Below are 25,305 nucleotides of genomic sequence, written 5' to 3' on the forward strand. Positions count from 1 at the left end.
CGGCTTCTCCCCCGTGTGAGATCTCTGATGTGTGTGAAGACTGGACTTGTCTGAAAAACCTTTCCCGCACTCAGGACAGGAATGTGGCTTCTCCCCCGTGTGAGACCTTTTATGCACATAAAGACTGGATTTATAACGGAAACCCTTCCTGCACTCAGTACAGGAGAAGCTCTTCCCTGTTGGAAGGCCGGCCCGGTCCCGCACAGTCTGAGGTTCCTCAGGATACGAGGAATCCGATGGTCCATCTACACTGGGTGGTGCCGGATGGACATTGGAGGGAGCCGGGTTTTCTCCTGGACTATACTGTGTGATGTCCTCATCTTCTACTTTCCAGTCTGGAGACAAAGTGAGACAATCCTCGGAGGTTTTCCTCATCTCCCGGCCATGGACTAAAATACAAAGACAAAGAGGATTACCAGACAGGAGCTGATTGGTTCCCCCAAACCAGGACTCCGCCCACATCAGGCAGCTTGGTCTCTGAGGAGCTTACAATTCCACCCTCAAGGGAACTAGGAAATGGCTCCTCTGATCTCCTACCAGGTCATTTCTTTATTCATGGACCTTAGTCAGAGAGTGAGGAAACAACCAGAACTGTCTTTTATAGGAGGGACAGTGATGAGGGGATTATAGGACGAGGGTCCCCACCCCCTCTATCACTCATCGCCATCTTCCCAACACAAGAAGTACTGCACTTCCTTGTTTACTCCATGATTTAGTCATGAAGAACAGCGGGGCTGAGCCCCACCAGAGGTCAGAGAGTGAGGATGGGGGAGAACAACCAAGATGAAGACTGGACTGATCCTGAAGACCACCATCATTGGGGTATTGACTCCTCCCTCATTATCACTTTCTGTTTAAGGGTCCAAAGTTGGAGGATGTTATCACATTATTATCACCATGTAAAAGTCTGTGCTCCAATCACATCATCCGATATAAAATGTCCAGCTGGTAGGAAATGGGGGGAACAAAAGAGAATCCCTATTATGTGTATATATAGCAGTGGGGGGAGGGGGGAAAGCAGAAGTCAGGACTATGGAATGTACAACATAGAGTATATAGTGCAGGGGTCAGGAGTATGGAATGTACAACAGAGTATATAGTGCAGGGGTCAGGAGTATGTAATGTACAACATAGAGTATATAGTGCAGGGGTCAGGAGTATGTAATGTACAAACTAGAGTGTAAAGTGCAGGGGTCAGGAGTATGTAATGTACAACATAGAGTATATAGTGCAGGGGTCAGGAATATGTAATGTACAACATAGAGTATATAGTGCAGGGGTCAGGAGTATGTAATGTACAACATAGAGTATATAGTGCAGGGGTCAGGAGTATGTAATGTACAACATAGAGTATATAGTGCAGGGGTCAGGAGTATGGAATGTACAACATAGAGTATATAGTGCAGGGGTCAGGAGTATGTAATGTACAACAGAGTATATAGTGCAGGGGTCAGGAGTATGTAATGTACAACATAGAGTATATAGTGCAGGGGTCAGGAGTATGTAATGTACAACAGAGTATATAGTGCAGGGGTCAGGAGTATGTAATGTACAACATAGAGTATATAGTGCAGGGGTCAGGAGTATGTAATGTACAACATAGAGCATATAGTGCAGGGGTCAGGAGTATGTAATCTACAACATAGAGTATATAGTGCAGGGGTCAGGAGTATGTAATGTACAACATAGAGTATATAGTGCAGGGGTCAGGAGTATGTAATGTACAAACTAGAGTGTAAAGTGCAGGGGTCAGGAGTATGTAATGTACAACAGAGTATATAGTGCAGGGGTCAGGAGAATATAATGTACAACATAGAGTATATAGTGCAGGGGTCAGGAGTATGTAATGTACAACATAGAGTATATAGTGCAGGGATCAGGAGGATGTAATGTACAACAGAGTATATAGTGCAGGGGTCAGGAGTATGTAATGTACAACATAGAGTATATAGTGCAGGGGTCAGGAGTATGTAATGTACAAACTAGAGTGTAAAGTGCAGGGGTCAGGAGTATGTAATGTACAACAGAGTATATAGTGCAGGGGTCAGGAGAATATAATGTACAACATAGAGTATATAGTGCAGGGATCAGGAGGATGTAATGTACAACAGAGTATATAGTGCAGGGGTCAGGAGTATGTAATGTACAACAGAGTATATAGTTCAGGGGTCATGAGTATGTAATGGACAACATAGAGTATATAGTGCAGGGGTCAGGAGTATGTAATGTACAATATAGAGTATATAGTGCAGGGGTCAGGAGTATGTAATGTACAGTATAGAGTATATAGTGCAGGGGTCAGGAGTATGTAATGTATAACATAGAGTATATAGTGCAGGGGTCAGGAGTATGTAATGTACAACAGAGTATATAGTGCAGGGGTCAGGAGTATGTAATGTACAACATAGAGTATATAGTGCAGGGGTCAGGAGTATGTAATGTACAACATAGAGTATATAGTGCAGGGGTCAGGAGTATGTAATGTACAACATAGAGTATATAGTGCAGGGGTCAGGAATATGTAATGTACAACATAAAGTATATAGTGCAGGGGTCAGGAGTATGTAATGTACAACTTAGAGTATATAGTGCAGGGGTCAGGACTATGGAATGTACACCATAGAGTATATAGTGCAGGGGTCAGGAGTATGTAATGTACAACAGAGTATATAGTGCAGGGGTCAGGAGTATGTAATGTACAACATAGAGTATATAGTGCAGGGGTCAGGACTATGGAATGTACAACATAGAGTATATAGTACAGGGGTCAGGAGTATGTAATGGACAACATAGAGTATATAGTGCAGGGGTCAGGAGTATGTAATGTACAACAAAGAGTATATAGTGCAGGGGTCAGGAGTATGTAATGTACAACATAGAGTATATAGTGCAGGGGTCAGGAGTATGTAATGTACAACATAGAGTATATAGTGCAGGGGTCAGGAGTATGTAATGTACAACATAGAGTATATAGTGCAGGGGTCAGGAGTATGTAATGTACAATATAAATTATACAGTGTAAGGGTCAGGACTCATAATATTGTATTCAGTAATCAGTGGAACATTAAATGTTTACTGTAGACAAGCTGCAGAGATCCCACACCGCTGCCTCCCATCTCCTGAGACTGCACTCAGTGACTTGGGTCTGAGACACTACAGACATATCCCTCCACCCGGCACAGCCAGCAGATAACAGAGAAGGGCCCCTGGAGGAGTCAGGCACAAGGCAGGAGACCCCAGTCACATGTCCTGGGTGCCTACATTATGCAATGCTTAGAGTAAAAATCAACATTTTCCTGCCAGCTGAACCCCAGAACCTCCATAAATCCAGTCTAGAGACATAAATTGTGTCTGCAGCACAGAGAAGGAAGATTATCCGAGAGAAATCCAGGAATACAGGACGGGGAACACAGCTCAGGAAAGTGACCAGGGGATTACAGGCTGATATCACCCAGTCCCCGCCCTACTCTGGACCAATCAGTGAGCAGTATGGGTGGAGGAATGGATTTAGTGTTCATGACCCACCTGTGCTGATCTCTGTAGGAGTGTCCTCCTCTATAAATGTCCCCGTTATTCCATCCTCCTCCATAGACTGCTGATCATCCCTCACATACGCCTCTTCTTCTTCTGCTTTCACCTCAAATTCTATATCGATTGGATCTCCACTCTAAATCAAGGAAATGAGAGAAAATATCACATAAAAAAATTCACACATCCCCCCTACAAGTCCATGTTTTAGATGCTCAGTCCCACCAACCTTGTAATAGTGAGGGATGGTGTGACCTTCCTGTGTGGAATCCTGGGAATACAGAGGACGGGGACATCTCTCTGGTGGGTTCCTGGTATTAGGTGGCTCCATCATCTCCTTGTGTCCTTCTGAAAACTCCTCCATCACTCCATACTCCTCATCCTCCTCTTTATACTCTTCTTTAACATCAATATTATCATCCCCGAGGATTCCACTCTGAAAGATATAATAAAACATTCATTGTAACAAACATGCTGTGTATAAATCACAACTACCAATAATTGTCATCATCTACCTGATGATGGTGAGGGATGGTGTGACCTTCCTGTGTGGAATCCCGGGAATACAGAGGACGGGGACATCTCTCTGGTGGGTTCCCATGACTGGATCCATCTGTAGGAAACACACACACTGACTGAATCCATTGTTTCTATGTGTTTATCAGATGATGGGGGATCTAGGTGGATCCTCCGTACTGCTCTCTCCTTTACAATAAAGTCTCCTCTTACCCGGTGATGTGAGGGGCGGCTGATTGTCCATCATGACGTCCTTGTAGAGATCCTTGTGTCCTTCTAAATACTCCCACTCCTCCATGGAGAAATAGACAGTGACACCCTGACACCTTATAGGAACCTGACACACACAATGATACAGTCACCATCCAGACACATCCCTTGTCTGTTACTGGAGAATGTCCCAGAATTCCCGGCACCGCTCACCTCTCCTGTCAGCAGCTCCATCATCTTCTTGGTGACTTCTAGAATCTTCTGCATGTTGTGTCTCTCAGGGTTTAGGGAGTCACATGGAGGCACTGTGATGGTCATATGATCACCTGACTTCAGAAGAGGAAATCTCTGTATTGGGGAACCAATAGGAATATCATGTTAGACTCCCAGAATCCTCCTCACCTCTCTGGTCAGGTCTGTGTTTATTAATAGAGATAAGAGTGATGTCATGTGACCTCCCAGAATCCTCCTCACCTCTCCGGTCAGGTCTGTGTTTATTAATAGAGATAAGGGCAGCACAGTGGCTAAATGGTTAGCGCTTCGCCTGGCAGTACTCGGGTCGTTGGTTCGAATCCCAGCCACAGCACCACCTGCCTGGAGTTTGCATATTCTCCCTGTGCCTGCGTGGGTTTCCTCCGGGTACTCTGGTTTCCTCCCACACTCCAAAGACATGCTGGTAGGTGAATTGGATCCTGTCTAAATTGTCCCTAGTATGTGTATGTATGAATGTGGGTCAGGGACTGATGTGAATGTACAATATATATGTAAAGCACTGTGCAAATTGACGGTGCTATATAAGTACCTGAAATAAATAAATAATAAAGAGTGATATCATGTGACATCCCAGAATCCTCCTCACCTCTCCAGTCAGGTCTGTGTTTTATTAATAGAGATAAGAGTGATGTCATGTGATCTCCCAGAATCCTCCTCACCTCTCCGGTCAGCAGGTAGATGATCTCCAGGGTGAGGTTTAGTATCTTCTCAGTCATGTGACTCCGGTCCTCCTCCATCCTCATTGGTGCCATCATGTGATCTATACAGGTCTCCTTGTAGACGGATAACTTTGGGAAATGAAAGTAAGAATGATTTGGATGGTATTGGTCACACAATAATAGGATGTGGATGTGAGGGGGGAATAGGAGGGTTGCTGGACATGTAAGGACTACTCCCCCCATGGGAACACATTTTATTTGGACTGTTTAGTGTTTGTTACATCTTGAAGGACCTGGAACCCTCTTGGTTCGTCGGATCAGAAATTCCCTTTTCTCTGTTGTGTTTGTTTTGTTTCTGGTTTGCAGCTGAATCAGGACTCCTCTAAGAACAAGTGCTCACTGAGTGAAGGAATGTCCTTCTCTATGTTACTTGATATTCCAGAACATGTCACATGACCAGTGAGACAATAAGATGGTTAAGATTGCCGGTTCTGTAAGGTCAGAAAAATAAGTACAGGTGTAGGGGGGCACCACAGACCCAGAGACCTCCCCTCCTTCCGAGTCCCCTGAGCCCTTCAGCCCCCTATTCCCCCAAAGCCCTGCAGCCTGACTACCCCCTAAAAGGTCGCAGATTCCCCCTTCAGGGGCCCTAAAGTCCTTCAGCTTTACTAAACCTTCACAGCTTCTCAGCTCCTCTACTTCCCTCAGACCCCTCAGTATTTCCCTCCCTCTGACACCAATGATTGAACATATTCTTCATGGCCGGCTGGGGAATGTTTCCTTCCTCCTGAGCAGCAATGTAAGGGGCTCTATGCTCCATCCTCCTGACCCCGGCACTCCATCATTGTGTTGGCTGCATAGTGTAATGATTTCCCATTGGCTGCCTGTGTAGTGTCATCATTGTCCTTTGTAGGCCATGTATGGTCAGGATGGTCCTTGTCTTGTCTATTTATTGTCAGTGCTGTTTGTTTAGAGGACCATATTACTAGAATTTATCTCCACAATGAGGAGAATGTTCCGGCCCCGGAAGTGGGGGAATGTTCTGCCCCTGAAGGGGTTCATCTGGGTTCCCACACTATATATGTGTGTATCATCATCTGCTGGAGATAAAAGACGTCACAGTGACTATGGAGGAAGAGGACGGACGTGACTATGGAGGAAGAGGACGGACGTGACTATGGAGGAAGAGGACGGACGTGACTATGGAGGAAGAGGACGGACGTGACTATGGAGGAAGAGGACGGACATGACTATGGAGGAAGAGGACGGACGTGACAATGGAGGAAGAGGACGGACGTGACTATGGAGGAAGAGGACAGACGTGACTATGGAGGAAGAGGACGGACGTGACTATGGAGGAAGAGGACGGACGTGACTATGGAGGAAGAGGACGGACGTGACTATGGAGGAAGAGGACGGACGTGACTATGGAGGAAGAGGACGGACGTGACTATGGAGGAAGAGGACGGACGTGACTATGGAGGAAGAGGACGGACGTGACTATGGAGGAAGAGGACGGACGTGACTATGGAGGAAGAGGACGGACGTGACTATGGAGGAAGAGGACGGACGTGACTATGGAGGAAGAGGACGGACGTGACTATGGAGGAAGAGGACGGACGTGACAATGGAGGGAGAGGACGGACGTGACAATGGAGGGAGAGGACGGACGTGACTATGGAGGGAGAGGACGGACGTGACCATGGAGGGAGAGGACGGACGTGACCATGGAGGGAGAGGACGGACGTGACCATGGAGGAAGAGGACGGACAGGACCATGGAGGAAGAGGACGGACGTGACTATGGAGGAAGAGGACGGACGTGACTATGGAGGAAGAGGACGGACGTGACTATGGAGGAAGAGGACGGACGTGACTATGGAGGAAGAGGACGGACGTGACTATGGAGGAAGAGGACGGACGTGACTATGGAGGAAGAGGACGGACGTGACTATGGAGGAAGAGGACGGAGGTGACTATGGAGGAAGAGGACGGACGTGACTATGGAGGAAGAGGACGGACGTGACAATGGAGGAAGAGGACGGACGTGACAATGGAGGAAGAGGACGGACGTGACAATGGAGGAAGAGGACGGACGTGACTATGGAGGAAGAGGACGGACGTGACAATGGAGGAAGAGGACGGACGTGACTATGGAGGAAGAGGACGGACGTGACTATGGAGGAAGAGGACGGACGTGACTATGGAGGAAGAGGACGGACGTGACTATGGAGGAAGAGGACGGACGTGACGATGGAGGAAGAGGACGGACGTGACGATGGAGGAAGAGGACGGACGTGACGATGGAGGAAGAGGACTGACGTGACTGTTGATGAAGAGGACGGACGTGACTATGGAGGAAGAGGACGGACATGACTATGGAGGAAGAGATTGACATGACTATGGAGGAAGAGGACGGACATGACGGGGGGGTTACTGGGTGTAAATAGGAAATAACATCTTATTACCTCCTCTGCTGCCACTTCCCCCAATGTCTCCTCTTCTTTGTGCCACATGGAACGTTCTATCTGTACCTGACATCACTTCCTTTCTGTAGCTGACATCATTTCCATAGAGACTTCCTGTTTGGGTATAAGTGAGATCACCACCTTGTGGAGCTCAGAGGAACTGCAGCCCTGAGAAATGTCTCATGGTGTGGTCCCGGCCTTGTGCTGTGTTCAGCATTTTGAATGTTTTCTTGTCATATTTGCCCTTTAACCCCTTCAATTCCGGGCACTTTTACCCCCTTCCTGCCCAGGACAATCTTCATGTTTCCCTATCCATCATTCAGGAGGTCCAGTCCCCACCATCTGGGGATACAGTATGTATGGTAGGTATATGTGAGCGCACAAAAATGGATATCAGCCGCTATGCACAAGGTAACCAAGTAACACCTTACAATCAGCAATGTAAATAATAGTGTGCAGCACTAAAACTATTGTAAAAGATCAAAAAGGTACATAAAAGTGACATAAATATTCACAAATTGATTCTGAAAAATAAAGTCATGTGATATAAATGACACCAGACATATAAAAGTTCATAAAGTGACTAAGTGCTCGTATATCCTGTACAGTCCTGGAAACGGTGCTGTGCAATCAGTATGGAAGAAATGCGCACTCACCGGAACGCGTAAAATAATGTGCGTTTTGTAATAAATCCTGCTGTCATCTAATGGTCATCTCAGGGCAGGAAGAGAGTAAACTCCCTCTTATGGGGGATGGGTCCTGGGACTTTAAGATGATGAATCCGGGTTTCCAGAGTTCCCCTTAAGGGATGGATCGGTGCAGCTCACTGGGTGTAATAGAGGCTCCCTCTCTGGGAACTGGGCAGTGGATGTCTGTAAATCAATACTCCCCGGGGGAGTCAAGGCAAACACATCCCATAGTGTAGTAGTATGAATATTTATTGAGATAATAATAGGTATCCAGATAAAAACACATAGGGTGAGTAAGCAAAACCGCATGGACTAACCAGCCAGAGTTAAAGATGGCCGCCGGAGCTCCACGTTGCTCCAGCGGTGTGAAATCATGGCGTTATTGGCTCCCCCTTACGTGTTTTGTGCACCCGCAGGTCATCTGAGGGGAACACCAATAACACCAAGCTGCACACCGTCAGTTTATATAGACGACTGCGCATGCGCATTATACATGCGCCATCTTTGAGAAGACGTAACTTAGTGCGCACGCACGGCTAAGCGGGCACCATTTTTCCTTAGGTATATTGAAGGATACAATCTGGAGTGACATATACAAGTGTCAGCAAATACACAGTAAATATTAGATAGTAGTGGGATCCGGATAGGTCAGTAAGTAGTGATCAGTTGTTGGATCAAAACAAGGCGATATAAGAAAAGGGACAACAATTGAGTGTCCTAAATCCAGGCATATACCAAAGGGAAGAATGGAAGCTGAGGTGTCATATATGTCAGGGGAAACATACCATAGAAATCATTATAATTCCCAACAATATACTATATAGTCATCAACAATGATATACCACCAGATATAAATATATATATATATACCAAGGGAAGAATGGAAGCTGAGGTGTCATATATGTCAGGGAAACATACCATAGAAATCATTATAATTCCCAACAATATACTATATAGTCATCAACAATGATATACCACCAGATATAAATATATATATATACCAAGGGAAGAATGGAAGCTGAGGTGTCATATATGTCAGGGGAAACATACCATAGAAATCATTATAATTCCCAACAATATACTATATAGTCATCAACAATGATATACCACCAGATATAAATATATATATATATATATATATAACAAGGGAAGAATGGAAGCTGAGGTCTCATATATGTCAGGGGAAACATACCATAGAAATCATTATAATTCCCAACAATATACTATATAGTCATCAACAATGATATACCACCAGATATAAATATATATATATATACCAAGGGAAGAATGGAAGCTGAGGTGTCATATATGTCAGGGAAACATACCATAGAAATCATTATAATTCCCAACAATATACTATATAGTCATCAACAATGATATACCACCAGATATAAATATATATATATATACCAAGGGAAGAATGGAAGCTGAGGTGTCATATATGTCAGGGGAAACATACCATATAAATCATTATAATTCCCAACAATATACTATATAGTCATCAACAATGATATACCACCAGATATAAATATATACAGTTGTGACCAAAATTATTCAACCCCCACTGAAATTGAGTGTTTTGGCCAGTTTGACATTGCTTTTGATCATTCAGTCATCTTGCTTACATTTACATTAAAGAGGCACTTGTAGGTCAGACAAATATAACATAACAGTTATAATGAAATAACCACAAATGTCTTTTCTGTGCTCACAGCATTATCAGTTTTATTCAACCCCCAAGTGACATTCAATCTTAGTACTTAGTACAGCATCCTTTTACAGTTATAACAGCTTTTAAACGTGAAGCATAGCTTGACACAAGTGTCTTGCAGCGATCTACGGGTATCTTCGCCCATTCTTCATGGGCAAAGGCCTCCAGTTCAGTCACATTCTTAGGCTTGCGCACTGCAACTGCTTTCTTTAAGTCCCACCAGAGGTTCTCAATCGGATTTAAGTCTGGTGACTGCGATGGCCACTCCAAAATGTTCCAGCCTTTCCTCTGCAACCATGCTCTAGTGGACTTGGAGGTATGCTTGGGATCATTGTCCTGTTGAAAGGTCCAACGTCTCCCAAGCCTCAGGTGTGTGACGGACTGCATCACGTTTCCATCCAATATCTCCTGGTACTGAAGAGAATTCATGGTACCTTGCACACGCTGAAGCTTCCCTGTACCTGCAGAAGCAAAACAGCCCCAAAGCATGATTGACCCTCCACCATGCTTCACAGTAGGCAAGGTGTTCTTTTCATCATAGGCCTTGTTCTTCCTCCTCCAAACATAGCGTTGATCCATGGGCCCAAACAGTTCTAATTTTGTTTCATCAGTCCACAGAACACTATCCCACAACTTTTGTGGTTTGTCCACATGGCTTTTGGCATACTGCAGTCGACTCTTCTTATTCTTTGGAGACAGCAAGGGGGTACGCCTGGGAGTTCTGGCACGGAGGCCTTCATTACGCAGTGTGCGTCTTATTGTCTGGGCTGAAACTTCTGTACCCACATCTGACAAATCTTTTCTCAGTTCCTCAGCAGTCACACGGGGACTTCTCTCCACTCTACGCTTCAGGTAGCGCACAGCAGTCGAAGTCAGCATCTTCTTTCTGCCACGACCAGGTAGCGTTTCAACAGTGCCCTTTGCCTTGAATTTGCGAATGATGCTTCCTAAGGTGTCTCTTGGTATGTTTAACATCTTTGCAATCTTCTTATAGCCATTGCCCTTCCTGTGAAGAGAAATCACCTCTTCTCTTGTCTTCCTGGACCATTCTCTTGCCTTCACCATGTTTGTAACCACACCAGTAAATGTCTAGAAGGAGCTGAGTATCACAGTCATTTTAAAGCTGCCTAATTGGTGCTTATTATGCTTGATTGCTGCTCGGTGACATCCACAGGTGTTTTCAATACCTGATGGAAAGCACCTGTATGAACCTCTGTTCTTCAGAGTGGTAGTCTTTAAGGGGTTGAATAATTGTGGCAATGAAGAAACCACATAAGAACCATTTACTACTGTATTACATAAACAATTGATGTCATTTTAGTTGCATTTGGGTAGTTACAACGTCCTTGTAGGATTTGATTCTGAATACAATTCCAAATGTACACTATAGTCCCTAAACCCCTTTACAGCATTGGGGGTTGAATAATTTTGGTCACAACTGTATATATATAGTGTGTAAACGTGGGATTATATTATATATTATTATCTGGGAATACAAGTCATTCACACTCTACTGGTAGACAACAAGGTCCCCCAATCAGTCCGTCACCTTCCAGTCTCTGCAGCAGAATACCAGGATGGAGTCTAGCTGCTTGCCCTCCTGAGGATTTCCACCCCTTAATGACCACGCCTCTTTTTAAAACTCAGCACTGCACTAATTCAACTGATAATTGCGCGGTCATGCAATGCTGCACCCAAACTAAATTTACGTCCTTTTTTCACACAAATAGAGCTTTCTTTCGGAGGTATTTGATCACCTGTGCGCTTTTTATTTTTCACGCTATAAACATATAAAGACCAAAAATTTTGAAGAAAAACAATATTTTTTACTTTCAGCTATAAAACATATATAGCAAACTCAAAGTTAGTTATAAATTTAGGCCAAAATGTATTCTGCTCCATGTTTTTGGTAAAAAAATTCCCAATAAGTGTATATTGATTGCTTTGTGTGATAGTTATAGCGTCTACAAACTATGGGAGAGATAATGGAATTTACACCATTTTTTGCTTTACATCACTGCGCTAGTTTAACAGACAATTGCGCGGTCATGCAATATGGTACATAAATTAAATTTATATCCTTTTTTTCACACAAATAGAGCTTTCTTTTGGTGGTATTTGATCACCTGTGCAGTTTTTATTTTTGGCGCTATAACCAGAAAATTTTGAAGAAAAATTAAAAAAAAAAAATATTTTCTCATTTCGGTCATAAAAAATATCCAAAAAAACTAAAATTTTGTCATAAATTTAGGCCAAAATGTATTCTGCTCCATGTTTTTGGTTAAAAAAATCCCAATAAGTGTATATTGATTGCTTTGTGTGATAGTTATAGCGTCTACAAACTATGGGATAGATCAGCGGTTCTCAACCTGGGGGTCGCGACCCCTTTGGGGGTCGAACGACACTTTCCCAGGGGTCGCCTAAGACCATCGGAAAACACATATTTCCGATGGCCTTAGGAACCGAGACACCGCTCCTTGATCCGTCTGCAGGTGTGGGCGGGATGACATGCCGTCCCTGTCATCTGGACACACCCCCGGGATCAATCCTTCCTCGTCGGTGATTGGCCGCCGGAACTGTAGCTCAAGAGAGGCACACAGGCGGCCAATCACCAGCGAGGAGGTGGAGCTTGGAAAGGAGGAGCCGAGCGGCACCGCGAAGCACGAGCGAGTGAAGAGGAGGAAAGCGGCCGGAGAAGGAAGCCATCTGACCGGTAAGTGTTTGTACCATGGGAGAGGGAGGGAGCGAGCGAGCCCAGGCTGGAGCAGGGGTCAGCAAGGTAAGTATCATTGGTGTCAGTGGGAGGAATAGTGCCCAATCATTGGTGTCACTATTACCAATGATGGGGCACTATTCCTCCCCCCACTGACACCAACGATGGGGCACTATTCCTCCCACTGACACCAACGATGGGGCACTATTCCTCCCACTGACACCAATGATGGGGCACTATTCCTCCCCCCACTGACACCAACGATGGGGCACTATTCCTCCCACTGACACCAACGATGGGGCACTATTCCTCCCACTGACACCAACGATGGGGCACTATACTTCCCTCTGATACCAACGATGGGGCACTATTCCTCCCACTGACACCAATGTTGGGGCACTATTGCTCCCCCTGATGCCAACGATAGGGCACTATTCCTCCCACTGACACCAATGATGGGGGCACTATTCCTCCCACTGATACCAATGATGGGGCACTATTCCTCCCACTGACACCAATGATGGGGCACTATTCCTCCCACTGACACCAATAATGGGGCACTATTCCTCCCACTGACACCAGTGATGGGGCACTATTCCTCCCACTGACACCAGTGATGGGACACTATTCCTCCCACTGACACCAGTGATGGGGCACTTTTCCTCCCACTGACACCAGTGATGGGGCACTATTCCTCCCACTGACACCAGTGATGGGGCACTATTCCTCCCACTGACACCAGTGATGGGGCACTATTCCCCCCACTGACACCAATGATGGGGCACTATTCCCCCCACTGACACCAATGATGGGGCACTATTCCCCCCACTGACACCAATGATGGGGCACTATTCCCCCCACTGACACCAATGATGGGGCACTATTCCCCCCACTGACACCTATGATGGGGCACTATTCCTCCCCCCACTGACACCAACGATGGGGCACTATTCCTCCCCCCACTGACACCAACGATGGGGCACTATTCCTCCCCCCACTGACACCAACGATGGGGCACTATTCCTCCCCCCACTGACACCAACGATGGGGCACTATTCCTCCCCCTACTGACACCAACGATGGGGCACTATTCCTCCCCCCACTGACACCAACGATGGGGCACTATTCCTCCCACTGACACCAATGTTGGGGCACTATTCCTCCCACTGACGCCAACAATGGGGCACTATTCCTCCCACTGACACCAATGATGGGGGCACTATTCCTCCCACTGATACCAATGATGGGGCACTATTCCTCCCACTGACACCAATGATGGGGCACTATTCCTCCCACTGACACCAATAATGGGGCCGTATTCCCCCCACTGACACCAATGATGGGGCACTATTCCTCCCACTGACACCAGTGATGGGGCACTATTCCTCCCACTGACACCAATGATGGGGCACTATTCCTCCCACTGACACCAGTGATGGGGCACTATTCCTCCCACTGACACCAATGATGGGGCACTATTCCCCCCACTGACACCAATGATGGGGCACTATTCCCCCCACTGACACCAATGATGGGGCACTATTCCCCCCACTGACACCAATGATGGGGCACTATTCCCCCCACTGACACCAATGATGGGGCACTATTCCCCCCACTGACACCTGTGATGGGGCACTATTCCTCCCATTGACACCAACGATGGGGCACTATTCCTCCCACTGACACCAACGATGGGGCACTATTCCCCCCACTGACACCAACGATGGGGCACTATTCCTCCCACTGACACCAACGATGGGGCACTATTCCTCCCACTGACACCAATGATGGGGCACTATTCCTCCCACTGACACCAATGATGGGGCACTATTCCTCCCACTGACACCAATGATGGGGCACTATTCCCCCCACTGACACCAATGATGGGGCACTATTCCTACCACTGACACCAATGATGGGGGCACTATTCCTACCACTGATACCAATGATGGGGCACTATTCCTCCCATTGACATCAGTGATGGGACACTATTCCTCCCACTGACACCAATGACGTGGCACTATTCCTCCCACTGATACCAATGATGGGGCACTATTCCTCCCACTGACACCAATGATGGGGCACTATTCCCCCCACTGACACCTATGATGGGGCACTATTCCTCCCACTGACACCAGTGATGGGGCACTATTCCTACCATTGACACCAATGATGGGGCACTATTCCTACCATTGACACCAATGATGGGGCACTATTCCTCCCACTGACACCAATGATGGGGCACTATTCCTACCACTGACACCAGTGATGGGACACTATTCCTACCACTGACACCAATGATGGGGCACTATTTCTCCCACTGACACCAATGATGGGGCACTATTCCTCCCACTGACACCAATGATGGGGCACTATTCCCCCCACTGACACCAATGATGGGGCACTATTCCCCCCACTGACACCTGTGATGGGGCACTATTCCACCCATTGACACCAACGATGGGGCACTATTCCTCCCCCCACTGACACCAACGATGGGGCACTATTCCTCCCCCCACTGACACCAACGATGGGGCACTATTCCTCCCCCCACTGACACCAACGATGGGGCACTATTCCTCCCCCCACTGACACCAACGATGGGGCACTATTCCTCCCCCCACTGACACCAACGATGGGGCACTATTCCTCCCCCCACTGACACCAACGATGGGGCACTATTCCTCCCCCCACTGACACCAACGATGGGGCACTAGTCCTCCCACTGACACCAACGATGGGGCACTAGTCCTCCCACTGACACCAACGATGGGGCACTAGTCCTCCTACTGACACCAACGATGGGGCACTATTCCTCCCACTGACACCAATGATGGGGCACTATTGCCCCCACTGACACCAATGATGGGGCACTATTCCCCCCACTGACACCAATGATGGGGCACTATTCCCCCCACTGACACCAATGATGGGGCACTATTCCCCCCACTGACACCAATGATGGGGCACTATTCCCCCCACTGACACCTGTGATGGGGCACTATTCCTCCCATTGACACCAACGATGGGGCACTATTCCTCCCACTGACACCAACGATGGGGCACTATTCCCCCCACTGACACCAACGATGGGGCACTATTCCTCCCACTGACACCAACGATGGGGCACTATTCCTCCCACTGACACCAACGATGGGGCACTATTCCTCCCACTGACACCAACGATGGGGCACTATTCCTCCCACTGACACCAATGATGGGGCACTATTCCCCCCACTGACACCTATGATGGGGCACTATTCCCCCCACTGACACCTATGATGGGGCACTATTCCTACCACTGACACCAATGATGGGGGCACTATTCCTACCACTGATACCAATGATGGGGCACTATTCCTCCCATTGACATCAGTGATGGGACACTATTCCTCCCACTGACACCAATGACGTGGCACTATTCCTCCCACTGATACCAATGATGGGGCACTATTCCTCCCACTGACACCAATGATGGGGCACTATTCCCCCCACTGACACCTATGATGGGGCACTATTCCTCCCACTGACACCAGTGATGGGGCACTATTCCTACCATTGACACCAATGATGGGGCACTATTCCTACCATTGACACCAATGATGGGGCACTATTCCTCCCACTGACACCAATGATGGGGCACTATTCCTACCACTGACACCAGTGATGGGACACTATTCCTACCACTGACACCAATGATGGGGCACTATTTCTCCCACTGACACCAATGATGGGGCACTATTCCTCCCACTGACACCAATGATGGGGCACTATTCCCCCCACTGACACCAATGATGGGGCACTATTCCCCCCACTGACACCTGTGATGGGGCACTATTCCACCCATTGACACCAACGATGGGGCACTATTCCTCCCCCCACTGACACCAACGATGGGGCACTATTCCTCCCCCCACTGACACCAACGATGGGGCACTATTCCTCCCCCCACTGACACCAACGATGGGGCACTATTCCTCCCCCCACTGACACCAACGATGGGGCACTATTCCTCCCCCCACTGACACCAACGATGGGGCACTATTCCTCCCCCCACTGACACCAACGATGGGGCACTATTCCTCCCCCCACTGACACCAACGATGGGGCACTATTCCTCCCACTGACACCAACGATGGGGCACTAGTCCTCCCACTGACACCAACGATGGGGCACTAGTCCTCCCACTGACACCAACGATGGGGCACTAGTCCTCCCACTGACACCAACGATGGGGCACTAGTCCTCCCACTGACACCAACGATGGGGCACTAGTCCTCCCACTGACACCAACGATGGGGCACTAGTCCTCCCACTGACACCAACGATGGGGCACTAGTCCTCCTACTGACACCAACGATGGGGCACTATTCCTCCCACTGACACCAATGTTGGGGCACTATTGCTCCCCCTGATGCCAACGATGGGGCACTATTCCCCCCACTGACACCAACGATGGGGCACTATTCCCCCCACTGACACCTGTGATGGGGCACTATTCCACCCATTGACACCAACGATGGGGCACTATTCCTCCCCCCACTGACACCAACGATGGGGCACTATTCCTCCCCCCACTGACACCAATGATGGGGCACTATTCCTCCCACTGACACCAATGATGGGGCACTATTCCTCCCACTGACACCAATGATGGGGCACTATTCCTACCACTGGCACCAATGATGGGGCACTATTCCCCCCACTGACACCAATGATGGAGCACTATTCCTACCACTGACACCAATGATTGGGGCACTATTCCTACCACTGATACCAATGATGGGGCACTATTCCTCCCATTGACACCAATGATTGGGGCACTATTCCTCCCATTGACATCAGTGATGGGACACTATTCCTCCCACTGATACCAATGACGGGGCACTATTCCTCCCACTGACACCTATGATGGGGCACTATTCCCCCCACTGACACCTATGATGGGGCACTATTCCTACCACTGACACCAATGATGGGGCACTATTCCTACCACTGACACCAATGATGGGGCACTATTCCTACCACTGACACCAATGATGGGGCACTATTCCTACCACTGACACCAATGATGGGGCACTATTCCTACCACTGATACCAATGATGGGGCACTATTCCTCCCATTGACATCAGTGATGGGGCACTATTCCTCCCACTGACACCAATGATGGGGCACTATTCCTCCCACTGACACCAATGATGAGGCACTATTCCTCCCACTGACACCAATGATGAGGCACTATTCCTCCCACTGCAAAATTACAGTTATGAAGTAGCAACGAAAATAATTTTATGGTTGGGGGTCACCACAACATGAGGAACTGTATTAAGGGGTCGCGGCATTAGAAAGGTTGAGAACCACTGGTATAGATAATGGAATTTACACAGCTTTTCCTTTCTGACTGCCCATCACATTTCTTGAGGTGCTAAAATACCAGGATAGTACAAACACCCCCAAATGACCCCTTTTTGGAAAGTAGACACCCTAAGCTATCTGCTGAGAGGCATATTGAGTCCATGGAAGATTTTTGTTTCCACAAGTTTCTGGAAAATGACAAAACCTTTTTTTTTTTTTACACATAGTTGTAATTTAAATGATATATTTCTCGCACAAGCCATGGGTATATGTGGAATTACACCCCAAAATACATTCTTCTGCTTCTACCGAGTATGGGGATACCACATGTGTGAAAATTGTTGGGAGCCTAGCCACAAACAGGAGCCTGAAATCCAATGACCACTGTGAAAGCCTGAAGGTGCGTAACTTCCTCATTTCACTTCCTCACTACCTATCACAGTTTTGAAGGCCCTGACATGCCAGGATAGCACCAAACCCCCCCAAATGACCCCTTTCTGGAAAGTAGACACCCCAAGGAAATTAAAAAGAGGCATGGGGAGTATTTTACAGATCTAATTTTTTCTCACAAGGTTTTGAAATATAAAAAAAGAATAGAAAAAATATGTTTTTGTTTTTTTTCTTCATATTCCAAAAACTTGTGGCAACAAATGAGATCTGCAAAATACTCACCATGCTTATTATCAAATTCCTTGGGGTGTCTACTTTCCAAAAAGGGGTCATTTAGGGGGGTTTGGTGCTATCCTGGCATCTCAGGGCCTCCAAAACTGTGATAGGTAGTCTGGAAGTGTAATGAGGAAATAAAGCCCTTTAAAAGCCTGAAGGTGCTTATTGGATTTTGGGGTCCTGTACTTGGTTAGACTGCCAAAACGTCTCTCACATGTGGTACCCCCATACTCGGGAGAAGTAGCAGAATGTATTTTGGGGAGTAATTCAACATATAACAATGGCGTGTGTGAGCAGTAAATCATTTAAGTGACAATTTTGTATAAAAAAATATTTTTTTTTTTTGTCATTTTCCAAAAACTTGTGGTAAAAAAATAAATTCTTCTATTGATTCAACATTCCTCTCAGCAAATAGTTTGGGGTGACTACTTTCCAAAAAGAGGTCGTTTTGGGGGGTGGGGGCGTTTTATGCCCAGCATTAGAAGTTTATGCCACACATTCACTCTTCTAACCACCTGAAGACCAAGCCTTTTCTGACACTTTTTGTTCACATGAAAAAAAATCAGTATTTTTTGTTAGGAAATTAATTTAAACCCCCAAACATTATATATTTTTTTAAAGCAAACACCATAGTTAATAAAATGGTGGGTACTACAATTTTTTATGGCAAATAGTACTTGTGCAGCGATTTTTCAAAAGCAAATTTTAAAAAAAATAAACTTTTTTAACTTTTAATGCACAAAAATACAATATATTGGCCAAATTTTTGGTAAAATCTAAAAGATAATGGTATGCCGAGTAAATAGATACCAAACATGACATGCTTTAAAACTGCACATGTCCCGTTCAATGACGACAAACTGCAAACATTTTTAATATCCATAGGCAACGCTTTAAAGCCTTTAAAATGCACCATTTTAGATTTACAGAGGAGGTCTAGTGTTAGAATTACTGCCCTTCATCTGACGTTCAAGGCAATACCTCACATGTATGGTGCAACCGCTGTTTACATACCGACACAGGGTCAAGGCTTGTGCACACAGGTGTGCGCGCATGGGAGGGGCAATTTTGTTTTTTAATTATTTAGATTTTTTAAATTATTTTTACACTGTCCCTTTAATTTTTTTTTGTATTTTATCACTTTTAATGCTATAACAGGGAATGTAAATATCCCCGATAACTTCAATGGGCATTGTCATATATTCTTTTTTGAGAAATCTGGGGTCTATCAGCCTCTAGATATCTCCTCTGCCCTTACATTATCTAATCAAACCAACATCGGTGTGATCAGATGCTTTCCCAATTTACAAATGTCGCTGTTTATATCCTGAGAAACTGAAGTGATGGGAAGCTTGTAGCTTCCGAATTCTTAGACTATAGAGATGATTGGCACCATTCTGGTCTCCAATCAGTTCCGTAGTCAGCTGGCAGAAACACCGGCTACATTCTCAGGTTCCCCTGATGGCACGGGACTGCCCGAGAAAACCTTGGAAGGCAGTGGGGGAGGGGGCATCATCTCCCGCTGCTTGTAAAAGCAATCCTGCAGCTAATTATCTACTAGGATTGCTTTTACATGAAAGCCGATCGCTGGCTGAAAAAAACAATACCAGGATGAGGCCTGCAGCTGTAGGCATCATCCTGGTATAACCATTCAAAGTCCAGTGATGTACCAGTACGTTGCTGGTCCTTGTTGGGTATATATACTATATTCTTTTTTTTGTATGCAGCCTGTGGACTGAATGAAAAAATGAGAAGAAATCTCTGGCAGAAAAAGTGTGTGGTATGCCCACCATTAGAATATACCGCCCTGCATCCACCCACTTCTAATGGTGGGCACACACTAAGTCACACGGTGCCACATGCGCCAGTTCCAAGATTGTACAAATGTATAAATAGTGGCACGCTTGAATAAACATTGTTCACGTATAAGTGGTACCCCATATGGAAAAATGGTGACACCAAGTCCCAAACTATCTTGCCACTACTCCCCATGTAGTCTGGGCATCCGGGGGGCTCCACGTGACTATCTTTTCCCTCGTAAATCCGAAACTTATAAGTATAGCCTGTTGTCTTCTCACAGGTCTTCTACATCTTGACCCCATATCTGGCACGCTTGCTGGGGAGAAATTGTTTGAATGCAAGGAGGCCAGAAAAATTAATTAAGGACTCATCAACGCAGATGTTTTGCTGGGGAGTGTCAAGGCTCCAGGTATGACCAGAGGTGTGTGGACTGACACAGGGAAACGCAGGCTTCAGGTATAGTGTAAATAAGACAATTTATTAAGACTAAACAACACAAACACAGTGCAAGGTAAACATAACACAGTGCAAACAACCCAAACTCCAACAGATAACCATATATACAAATTAACGTAGTCGGGCAGGCCGGGTCGGTAGCAAACGGGCAAACAGGGTACCAGGAGAGAGCGGAAGAGTGGTCAGAAATAGCCAAGGTCAGGACAGGCGGAGTTCACTCAGAGTCAGGATCAAAGCAGAATCAGGAATCAAGAAGGAAGCAGACAGGATGCAGGTACAGGGGCTCATGGGAAACATACACCAAGGCACTGACTGCAGGTCTGGCCATTCCTTAAATACACCTTCTGCAATCAGCCCCAGGTGTTGGCTGATTGCAGGAGTGAGCTTCTGACTGCTGAGAGCACCCGCTGGTCAGCCCTGGTACTGCAGCCCACACGGCAGGTGAGTCCCACCACCAGTGCTGAGTCCATTCCTGACAGGGAGTATAGACATCTGCAAATTTTTAGTTAAGGTGATTTGTGAGGGGCTGAATTTTGTGGAGCCGGTCAAATTCAGGGTCACCCCGAGGATGACAGAGTGTATTGTTGCTGAAATGCATAAAACACATTATACTCTCATATCTATGCCTGGCCATGGCAGCAGAGAACACGGCATGTGATGAATCGGGTCTGCGGACCAATACAACCGCAATTCATTTCTTTTAGTAATACCCATGTTGAGGGTTAGGCCCCCAAAAAATGTAAATTTGAAAACCGTAATGAGTTTCCATGCGAATGGTCTGGCAAAGTTTGAATTTGGGTTGGCAGCGATAAATTGTTGTGCATTTAAAATGCTTTGATCCACAATCAACGCATACAGATATTTTGTGAAAAACAGCTCCAAAAATCAAGAAGGTATGTGAAAGACCAGGATGTACTAGACCGCTGGTACTCTCCAGTTCACCAAAAGGTAGCGTGGCACTAGTACTGGCACTCTGCTGCATATGAGAGTCATCAATATTTACCGACAAGTGCTAACAGAGATCAGGCCTGATTCTGCCAACACTGCGGTTTTGTGTGCAATGTATCAAGTGACAGTGACCTACTGACACTACACTTGCTGGGGGAGAAGGGGGAGTAAGCATAGGGGCTAAACACAGGTGTTGGCAGGTGCTGGGGCTGATCCCGCTAACGCTGCATTTTTGGGGACGCTATACTAATGTGAACGCTGGTATAGTGCTGACCTGATCAAAGATATTGACCCGTTCAGACACTATACTAGCGATGGAGGTTTATTGTACATGAGCGTGCACCTGGCAATCAAGGGGTTAAATGTGATGACTGGTGTACTGACGGGCAATCTGATGCTATCTGGGAGGGGTGTGAAAACCACGGGAGCGCGAATCACCTATATATATATATATATATATATATATATGATTTTGCGTACCCATGCCGCCCTGTAGCAGTATTTCTGCTGTAGGGTGGTCAGGAAGCAGTTACAGAAGAGGTTTGTGTTACATCGGTGTGTTACTTTAACTGACAATTGCGCGGTCATGCAACACTGCACCCAAATTAAATTTACATCCTTTTTCCCCACAAATTGAGCTTTCTTTCGGTGGTATTTGATCGCCTGTGCATTTTTAATTTTTTGAGCTATAAAAAAAAAGGCTGACAATTTTGAGAAAAAAAAACAATATTTTGGACTTTTTGCTATAAAACATGTCCAGTAAAAAAAAATAAAAAAATAAAATTTTGTCACAAATTTCATCCAAAATGCATTCTGCGATATGTCTCTGCTAAAAAAAAATCCCAATACGTGTAAATTAATTGGTTTACATGAAAGCGTTTACAAATGGCGGGAAAGATACTGGGATTTTTAATTTTTTTATACTAATAATGGCGGCGATCAGTGACTTATGGCGGGACTGCTGCGGACATTTTGACACTGGGGGGGAACTGACTTGGGGTCACTGACATCCCCAGTGACACCAATACAATGATCAGTGAAAAAGAAAAACACTGACACTGTACTAATGGCACTGGGGAGGAAGGGGTTAACATTTTTAGGGTTTACTGTGTGAGGGGAGTGTTTTACTAGGGGGCGGGGTGTGTGCTGGACGGGGGCAGGCTGATCAAGAGAGAGAAACTCTTCTCTCCCTCTTCAGCTTGTCACGAGCTGACAGGCAACTGACAGAAAGCAGGGCTGTGTATAAACAATGCAGCCCTGCTCTCTGTCAGCGATCACCGCGAATCGCGGGAAAACGGCCGGTAATGACTGTCCATGACCCGGCGGTGGAGACCCGCTGCTGACACCCACGGGACAGGTAGGGCGGGCGCGCGCCTCGTGCGTGCCCCCTACCTGTTTTGCAAAACCACGTTTTAAAACGTGGCTTTGTGCAGCCGTGCCGCCCTGCAAACATACATATGCAGTGGCTGGGGCTGAAGAAGTTAAAATTACAAACATCAGTGGAACGGCGCCAAACTACAGGGCCTAAATACCCCCCATAGGTGTCACTCAGGTTACCAGTGTAGAGTTACACAGGAGGTCTGATGCCGGAATTATCGCTCTCACTCTGACATTTCCAGCCATACCTGTGTGGAGACACGTGTGGTGAGAACACCGTTTACAATGCATGGTGGACTTCCGTATGTGTTAGCCTTTGTGTGCAAACATGGGGGGGGAGGGGTGCTTTCATTTTTTAATTATTTCTTAAAGTTTCTTTCTATTTTTTCACTGTCCCAATTTTTTTCAGGACTTTTATTGCTATCAGACAGGTTCTCTTTACTGAGACATCTAGGGTCTATTGGACCCCAGATCCCAATCTGACCATAAAAACATCCGACCAAACCAAGATCAGTTCATTCTGATGCTTTCACAAGCTGGAAATGGCTTGTTTACATCTGAGTGACTCTGGAAGTGACACAATCCTCGTTCCTTCTACATCCACGGGGGTTCCTTTATCCAGATCACAGATCACCTCCTCATAGATTGTTAATAGGTTGGTCTGACAAGAACGATCTTTTCCCATAAATCCATGCTGGGTACTACTAATGATACTATGTTCATCAGCAAATTCTTGGGTATGGTCCCTTATCATCCCTCCAATAGTTTACAAACTATTGATGTTAGGCTGACTGGCTTGGAGCTTCCAGATATGTATCTCGGCCCTTTCTGGAATACTGGAACCACGTTAGCTTTTCACCAATCTGCTGCCACCATTCCAGTCAGTAAGCTTTCCTAAAGATGAGGGATGACTATCAATTACCTGGCTACATTCCTTGAGGACTCTCAGATGCAAGCCATCTGGTCCTGGTGATTCATTCACATTTAGTTCTTTTTAAACCTTCTAGTCTTTTGTAAAGGACCACTACACTGACCACTGATATAAGGGGGTCCTTCTCCCATTGTCACCAATGTAAGGGACCACTACACTGACCACTGATATAAGGGGGTCCTTCTCCCATTGTCACCAATGTAAGGGACCACTACACTGACCACTGATATAAGGGGGTCCTTCTCCCATTGTCACCAATGTAAGGGACCACTACACTGACCACTGATATAAGGGGGTCCTTCTCCCATTGTCACCAATGTAAGGGACCGCTACACTGACCACTGATATGAGGGGGTCCTTTTCCCATTGGTCACCAATGTAAGGGACCGCTACACTGACCACTGATATAAGGGGTCCTTCTCCCATTGGTCACCAATGTAAGGGACCGCTACACTGACCACTGATATGAGGGGTCCTTCTCCCATTGGTAACCAATGTAACGGACCGCTACACTGACCACTGATATAAGGGGGTCCTTCTCCCATTGTCACCAATGTAAGGGACCACTACACTGACCACTGATATAAGGGGGTCCTTCTCCCATTGTCACCAATGTAAGGGACCGCTACACTGACCACTGATATGAGGGGGTCCTTTTCCCATTGGTCACCAATGTAAGGGACCACTACACTGACCACTGATATAAGGGGTCCTTCTCCCATTGGTCACCAATGTAAGGGACCACTACACTGACCACTGATATAAGGGGATCCTTCTCCCATTGGTCACCAATGTAAGGGACCACTACACTGACCACTGATATAAGGGGGTCCTTCTCCCATTGGTCACCAATGTCAGGGACCACTACACTGACCACTGATATAAGGGGGTCCTTCTCCCATTGGTTACCAATGTAAGGGACCACTACACTGACCACTGATATAAGGGGTCCTTCTCCCATTGGTCACCAATGTAAGGGACCACTACACTGACCACTGATATAAG

The 25,305-nt window shown here is 46.4% G+C and overlaps 1 protein-coding gene across 1 annotated transcript in view; it reads left to right on the forward strand.

The window, feature by feature from the left end:
• Positions 1–25,305, forward strand: part of LOC149445425 (uncharacterized) — a 181,116-nt gene that overhangs the window by 132,220 nt on the left and 23,591 nt on the right. The window lies entirely within an intron of this gene.

The sequence above is a fragment of the Staurois parvus genome, unplaced genomic scaffold (assembly GCF_062004578.1).
Source record: "Staurois parvus isolate SC_StPar_1 unplaced genomic scaffold, SC_StPar_1.0 ptg000721l, whole genome shotgun sequence".
Taxonomy (NCBI): Eukaryota; Metazoa; Chordata; class Amphibia; order Anura; family Ranidae; genus Staurois; species Staurois parvus.